The sequence below is a fragment of the Osmia lignaria genome, unplaced genomic scaffold (assembly GCF_051020975.1).
Source record: "Osmia lignaria lignaria isolate PbOS001 unplaced genomic scaffold, iyOsmLign1 scaffold0045, whole genome shotgun sequence".
Lineage (NCBI taxonomy): Eukaryota > Metazoa > Arthropoda > Insecta > Hymenoptera > Megachilidae > Osmia > Osmia lignaria.
The window spans coordinates 162,789-171,768 of NW_027478186.1; positions in this window are offsets into that span (position 1 = coordinate 162,789).

Here is an 8,980-nt window from a genome sequence, read left to right on the forward strand (position 1 = left end):
CTGAAGAAATTAAAATTAATGAATTTAATAAAGGGATTCTAAATGGATTGAATATGATAATATTTTTAGGGGGTCAAAGTAAACCAATTTCTATTCCTGGGGAACTTATAGAATGAAAATAAGTTCAAAATAATGAAATAAAAAAAAAAAATTCTGAAATAATAAATAAGATTATTCTAAATTTTATTAGTTTTAAAACTAAAAATGTATGAAATCCTTGAAAAGTTCTTTCTCGAATAATATCTCGTCATCAAAAAAATATAGAAGAGATTAAGATAAGAAAATTAATAAAAATTAAAAAAAAATTTAAGTAAAAGAATCATATTACTAATCTTAATAATAAATTTATTAAATTAAAAGCGTTTATAATAGGTCAAGGTCTGTTAGTAACTAAATGAAAAGGATGATTATAATAAATTGACATTAATTTTTAGATTCTAAAAAATATAATAAAGAAAGAATAGAAAATACATATGCTTGAATTATAGAAACTGCAATTTCTAAAATTATTAATAAATTTTGAATTAAAATTGTGATAGGTAATAAAATTAAGAATTTAGAAATGAATGTGCCTAAAAGAGTTAATAGTAGATGTCCTGCAATTATATTTGCAGTTAATCGAATTGCTAAAGTAAAAGGTCGAATAATATTTCTAATTAGTTCAATTATTACTATAAAATTTATTAAAGCAGGGGGTGTATTTAAAGGAACTAAATGAATTAATATATTTAATGGTTTATTTCATCATCTATAAATAAAAAATCTTATTCAAGAAGATAAAGCAATAATTAAATTAAATGATATATGACTTGTTGAAGTAAAAATATAAGGGAATAATCCTATAAAATTTCTTAATGCAATAAAAGTTATTAATCTAAAAAAAATTAAAATATTTATTTTATACTTTTTTTTTGTTAAGCTTTTAAATTCAGAAAAAATAATTTTAGAAATTGAAATAAATAATATTTCAAATCGGGATGGAATAATTCAAAAATTTAAAGGTAGAATAATAAAAATTAATATAGAATTAATTCAATTTAAAGAAAAATGTATTCTTGTAGTTGGGTCAAAAATTTCAAAAAGATTTATTATCATTTTCAATTAAATAATTTATGGGTTTTAAAGGATTTTTTAGGAAAATAAATTTTTAAATTAATTGGAAAAAAATAAATTTTAAAGATTAATATGAAAAAAATTAATAATTCAAAGATAGAAATTAATATTCAATATCTAGGTCTTATTTGTGGAATAAAATTTTCATTAAGAGTATAATAAATACTATATTTGATTTAAAAGATCAATTCTTATTTTGTTTCAGACACTTAATGATAAAATTTAAGAAATAATTTTGAAGGAAATTAATTTTAATTTGACAAATTAATGTTATTATTTATATTTAACTAATTTCTTTAAGTAGAATTTTTAATTCAATTTATAAAATTGTTATAAGATGTAGATTCTAAAACAATAGGTATAAATCTATGATTTATACCACAAATTTCTGAACATTGGCCAAAAAAAAGTCCAGGTCGTAAAGCAAGAATATTTATTTGATTAATTCGACCTGGGGTTGCATCTCTTTTTACTCCTATAGAAGGAATAGTTCAAGAATGAATAACATCTGTAGAAGTAGTTAATATTCGAATTGAAATTTTAAAGGGAATAATTATACGATTATCTACATCCAATAATCGGAAAGAATTATATTCAAAGTTTTTATTTATATAAGAATCAAATTCAAAATTATTAAATTCAGGATATTCATATCTTCAGTATCATTGGTGTCCAATACTTTTTACTGTAAAAAAAATTGGGTTTCATAATTCATCTGTAAAATATAAAATTTTTAAAGATGGAAAACAAATAAATAAAAGAATAATAGCTGGAATAATAGTTCAAATAATTTCAATAGTATGATGTTTTAAAAGAAATCGATTAATAAATTTATTATTAAAAATATCTATTAATATAAAAAGTGTAGTTGAAATAATTATGATTATAAATATTATAGTAAAATTATGAAATGATATAAGATTATCTGAATAAGGGGAATTTGAATCTTGAAATGAATATATATATCATGAAGAAATTTTTAATAAAAATTAAATAATTTTATATATGGATCTTAAATCCATTGCACTAATCTGCCATATTAAATTAAATTTTTAAAATTAATGGAATTTCCCTATAAGAATGATTTAAAGGGGGATTATGTATAATTCATTCTAAAGCTGTTTGATTAAATTTAAATAAAATTATTCGTTTTGAATATAATCTTTCAAAAATAATATAAATTATTACAATAATTCTGTTTAAAGTAATTAAAGATCCTATAGAGGAAAATAAATTTCAACATATATAAGAATCTGGATAATCTGAATATCGACGTGGTATTCCTATTATTCCTAAAAAATGTTGAGGAAAAAAAGTTATATTTACTCCAATAAATATTAAGAAAAATTGAATTTTTAATCAAGATTGGTTTATTGAAAGTCCAATGATTATAGGGAATCAGTGAATAATAGCGGCTATAATAGAAAAAATAGCTCCTATAGATAAAACATAATGAAAATGTCCTACAACATAGTATGTATCATGTAGGATAATATCAATAGAAGAATTAGATAATATAATTCCTGTTAATCCTCCTATGGTAAAAAGAAAAATAAATCCTAGAGTTCATATAATAGATATATTTATTTTTAATTTAGAGCCGTGATATGTTGCTAGTCATCTAAAAACTTTAATTCCTGTTGGAATTGCAATAATTATAGTAGCTGAGGTAAAATAAGCTCGAGTATCTACATCTAATCCGACGGTAAATATATGATGAGCTCATACAATAAAACCTAAAAGTCCAATTCTTAATATAGCATAAATTATTCCAATATTTCCAAAAGTTTCTTTTTTTCCTCTTTCATTAGAAATAATTTGGGAAATTAACCCAAATCCTGGAAGGATTAGAATATAGACTTCTGGGTGACCGAAGAATCAAAATAAATGTTGATAAAGAATTGGGTCTCCTCCTCCAGTTGGATCAAAAAAAGATGTATTAAAATTTCGGTCAAATAATAATATAGTAATAGCACCAGCTAATACTGGTAAGGAAAAAAGTAAAAGAATAGTTGTAATAAAAACAGATCAAGGAAATAAAGGTAATTGTATATGTTTTAAGGAAATATTTTTTATTATAATAATTGTAACAATAAAATTTAGTGATCCTATAATAGAAGATAATCCTGAAATATGTAAAGAAAAAATTGCTAAATCTACTGAGGGTGAAGAATGGTATAAATTTGAAGATAAAGGAGGATATACAGTTCATCCTGTTCCTGGTCTTGGATTTAAAAAATTTCTTAAAAGTAAAATTATTAAAGATGGGGGTAAAAGTCAAAATCTAATATTATTTATTCGGGGAAAAGCTATATCTGGAATTCCTAATATTAAAGGAATTAATCAATTTCCAAATCCCCCAATTAAAAATGGTATTACAAGAAAAAAAATTATTAAAAAAGCATGAGCTGTAACTAAAGAATTATAGATTTGGTCATTAGAAATTCATGATCCAGGAATACTTAATTCTATTCGAATAATAATTCTTATTGCTGAACCAATTATTCCAGATCATAAAGCAAATATTATATAAAGAATTCCAATATCTTTATGATTAGTAGAATAAAACCATTTAATTAAGATTTAAAAATATTATATTTTCAACTTTGAAGGTTGATAGTTTATTGTTAACTTAAAATCTTTATAAGTATTATGCCTGATAAAAGGATTAAATTGTAAATTTAATAATGAAATAAATTTTCTAATACTAAAAAATTAATAGATAAAAATTAAAAAAAAAAATTAAAGAAAAGGTTAAAATTAAATTAAAATTATTCTTGAAATAGAATTTTGGGAATTTTAATCAAGATTTTTTAGTTAATTTCGATAAAGTAAGTTGATAGTTAATAATATTTAAATAACTTCATGTTATAATAACTCTAGAAATTGCTAAAATAATTAAAAAGAAAATAGATTTTTGAATTAAAATATTTTCATAAAAAAAAAATCATTTTGCTATAAAAGAACTAAATGGAGGTAATATACTATAAGAAAAAATAATAATAATAAAAAGATAATTAAAATTTTTTATTCTATTTAAATTTAAAGTGAAAATTTTATTTTTAAAATTTATTTTTTCAAGTAAATAAAGTAATAGAAATGTATTTAATAAATAAATAATAAAATAAAAAATAAATGTTTGAGAATTAAGAAATGAAATAAAAATTAAGTAAGAGGAATGATTTATTGAGGAAAAAATTAGAATTTTTTTTAAATTTGTTTCTTCTATAATGAAAATAGAAGCAATAATTCTATTTATAGTTAAAAATATTAATAAATAAGAATTAAAGTAAATAGAAAATCTAATTAAATTAATAGGAATAATTTTTGCAAATGTGGAGAAAAAAAAAATTTCGTTTCAAGAGAGAAAAGGAAATGTATAAATTATTCATACATTAAAAGGAAAAATTCCTAATTTTAAGAATAATCTAAATATTAAGATTAAATTAGTATTAGTTTTTAATTGAATAATTAAATAATTTATTGAATAAATAAAATTTATAAAAATTAATAATCTAGAGATTCTAGAGATAAAAAAATAAATTAATCTGGGAATTTTATTTACATTATTAAAATTTAAATATCCAATAAAAATAAGAGAAAAAAATTCTAAAATTATTCATTTTATAAAAATATTTTCTAAAAAAAAAATAGATAATGAAAGTAAAATAAGGGAAAATTTAATAAAAATATTTAATTGGGAAATTTTTATAAATAATTTATAATTAAATTTAATTTAAATTATTTAACAATAGTATAAATATTATACATATATATTCTATCAAAATAATCCTTTTATCAGGCATATTGTTTTATTTATGTTTAAGTTTAATAATATATATATATATATATATATATATATATTAAATATATCTTAGTGTAAAAGCATTTAAAAATTTGAATTTTAAGGAACTAAAAAAATTAGTAGATATATAAAATTATAATATATAATTTTATTAAATATTTATAAAAGAAATTAATCTATATTTAGATCATGAGTCTAATAACTTAAATTTAGTTTATTTATAAAGATATAATTTAAAATTTATTTTTAATTGCAATTTAAATGTTATAAAATTAACTAATATCCAAATTAAAAAATTTTAATTTATATATATATATATATATATATATATATATATATATATATATATATATATATAATAAAATTATAAAATTAAGAAAATTAATAAAATTAAGGAATTTTGTATTAAAATTAAATATAGAATAATTTTTTAATATTTATAAGTTAAGTAAATAAATATTAAATAGAATTTAAAATTGTGAATAATATATATAATATTTATAATTTAAAATTGTGAAATAATATATATAATATATGATATATAAATATAATTTAAAATAAAGTATAATGGGATAAAATAAATTAAATTAATTTTTTTATAAAAATTAATTTTCAAAAAGATAATGATAAATTATTAAAGATCTAATATTAAAATTGTCTACTAGAATACAATAGCAAATAATATAAAATATTTTAATATAAGGAACTTTATATTTTTTTCAATTTTTTATAAGTTTGAATATAATTTTATATTTGTATTTTTTTAACATATATTTAAATTTGTAAAAATGTATTTAAATTGAAAATTTAATGTTTTATTGTAACTATTAAATAAGATTAAAATAAATTATATATATATATATATATATATATATATATATATATTTTAAAATTAAATTTATTATTAGAATTAATAGAATTAATTAATTTTAATTATTTAATTATTTATTTATATTTTGTTAAAATTAAATTAAAATTATTTAATAATTAAGAAATTAAAATTTTTTTATAATTATTTAAATATAAATTAAAGTTTAAATAATTATTAAATTATTTAATTTAATATTTATATTTTGATTTTTGTTTATTAAAATTAAATTTTTAATTTAATAATTAAAAAAGTTGTATTAAATATATTATTTTTATTAGAAAATTATATATTAAATAAAAATTAAATATTAAGGTATAGTAGAAAAGGGTTATATATTTTTAAAATATATAATCCTAACGTTCTTTAATATATATATATATATATATATTATAAATATAAATAAATTAAATTTTTAATTTAATAATTAAAAAAGTTATATTAAATAATATTATATTATTAAATATTAAGGTATAGAATAAAGAGTAGAGGATTATATATTTTTTAAGTATATAATCCTAACGTTCTTTAATGTTATATATATATATATATATATATATATATTATATATTAAATTTTTAATTTAATAATTAAAATTATATTAAATATTATTTTATTAAAAAATTATATATTAAATAAAAATTAAATTAAATATTAAGATTATAAAAATAAAGGATTATATATTTTTAAATATATAATCTTAATGTTTTTTATATATATATATATATATATATATTAAAATTAAATTTTTAATTTAATAATTAAGAAAGTTATATTAATATTAATTAAATATTAAGGTATAGTATAAGGAGAATAGAGGATTATATATTTTATTTTTTAAGTATATAATCCTAACGTTCTTTAATATTTATATATATATATATATATATATATATATATATATATATATTAAAATTAAATTTTTAATTTAATAATTAAGAAGGTTATATTAATATTAATTAAATATTAAGGTATAGTAATAAGGAGAATAGAGGATTATATATTTTATTTTTTAAGTATATAATCCTAACGTTCTTTAATATTATATATATATATATATATATATATATATATATATATATATATATATATATATATATATATATATATAAAATTAAATTTTTAATTTAATAATTAAGAAGGTTATATTAATATTAATTAAATATTTAGGTATAGTATAAGGAGAATAAAGGATTATATATTTTATTTTTTAAGTATATAATCCTAACGTTCTTTAATATTTATATATATATATATATATATATATATATATATATATATATATATATATATGTATATATATATATATATATATATATATATATATAAATTAAATTTTTAATTTAATAATTAATAAAGTTATATTAATATTAATTAAATATTAAGGTATAGATAAGGAGAATAGAGGAATAGAGGATTATATATTTTATTTTTTAAGTATATAATCCTAACGTTCTTTAATATTTATATATATATATATATATATATATATATATATATATATATATATATATATATATATATAAAATTAAATTTTTAATTTAATAATTAATAAAGTTATATTAATATTAATTAAATATTAAGGTATAGTATAAGGAGAATAGAGGATTATATATTTTTTAAGTATATAATCCTAATGTTCTTTAATATTTATATATATATATATATATATATATAAATAAATAAATATTAAATTTTTAATTTAATAATTAAGAAAGTTATATTAAATAATATTATTTTATTAAAAAATTATATATTAAATAAAAATTAAATATTAAGGAATAGAAAAATAAAGGATTATATATTTTTTAAATATATAATCCTAACGTTCTTTATATATATATATATATATATATATATATATATATATATATTATATATATATATATATATATTAAAATTAAATTTTTAATTTAATAATTAAGAAAATTATATTAATATTAATTAAATATTAAGGTATATGGAATAAAGGGTTATATATTTTTTTAAATATATAATTTTAACGTTCTTTAATATATATATATATATATATATATATATATTAAAATTAAAAGTTTTTAATTTAATAATTAAAAAAGTTATATAAAATATTTTTATTAAAAAATTATATATTTAAATAAAAATTAAATATTAAAATAAGAAAGTAAGATTAGATATTTATCATAAATATATAAATTTTAATGTTTTAAAATTTTATATAAAAATTAAATTTTTAATTTAATAATCAAAAATATATTAAAATTATTTAAAAATAAAATTAAATTATAAGTAAATGATTATAATATATATATATATATATATATATTATATTATATTTAAATTATAAATTTCTAATTTTAAAAAATATTTTTAAATTTGCAATTTAATGTTTTAAATAAACTATAGAAATTTAAAATTTATAATTTAATGTTTTATATTATAGAAATTTAAAATTATTATATATATATATATATATATATATATATATATTAAATATTTATATAAAAATAATATTATTATTTATCTCAGTATAATATTAATTAATTAATATAAATTCTTTCCCACAGATTAATATATTTATTATATATTAAATATTTATATAAAAATAATATTATTATTTATCCCAGTATAATATTAATTAATTAATATAAATTCCTTCTCACAGATCAATATTTAATTTTTATATTTAATTTTTATATAAAAATAATATTATTATTTATCCCAGTATAATATTAATTAATTAATATAAATTCCTTCCCATAGACTAATATATTTATTATATATTAAATATTTATATAAAAATAATATTATTATTTATCCCAGTATAATATTAATTAATTAATATAAATTCCTTCCCATAGACTAATATATTTATTATATATTAAATATTTATATAAAAATAATATTATTATTTATCCCAGTATAATATTAATTAATTAATATAAATTCCTTCCCATAGACTAATATATTTATTATATATTAAATATTTATATAAAAATAATATTATTGTTTATCCCAGTATAATATTAATTAATTAATATAAATTCCTTCCCATAGACTAATATATTTATTATATATTAAATATTTATATAAAAATAATATTATTATTTATCCCAGTATAATATTAATTAATTAATATAAATTCCTTCCCATAGACTAATATATTTATTATATATTAAATATTTATATAAAAATAATATTATTATTTATCCCAG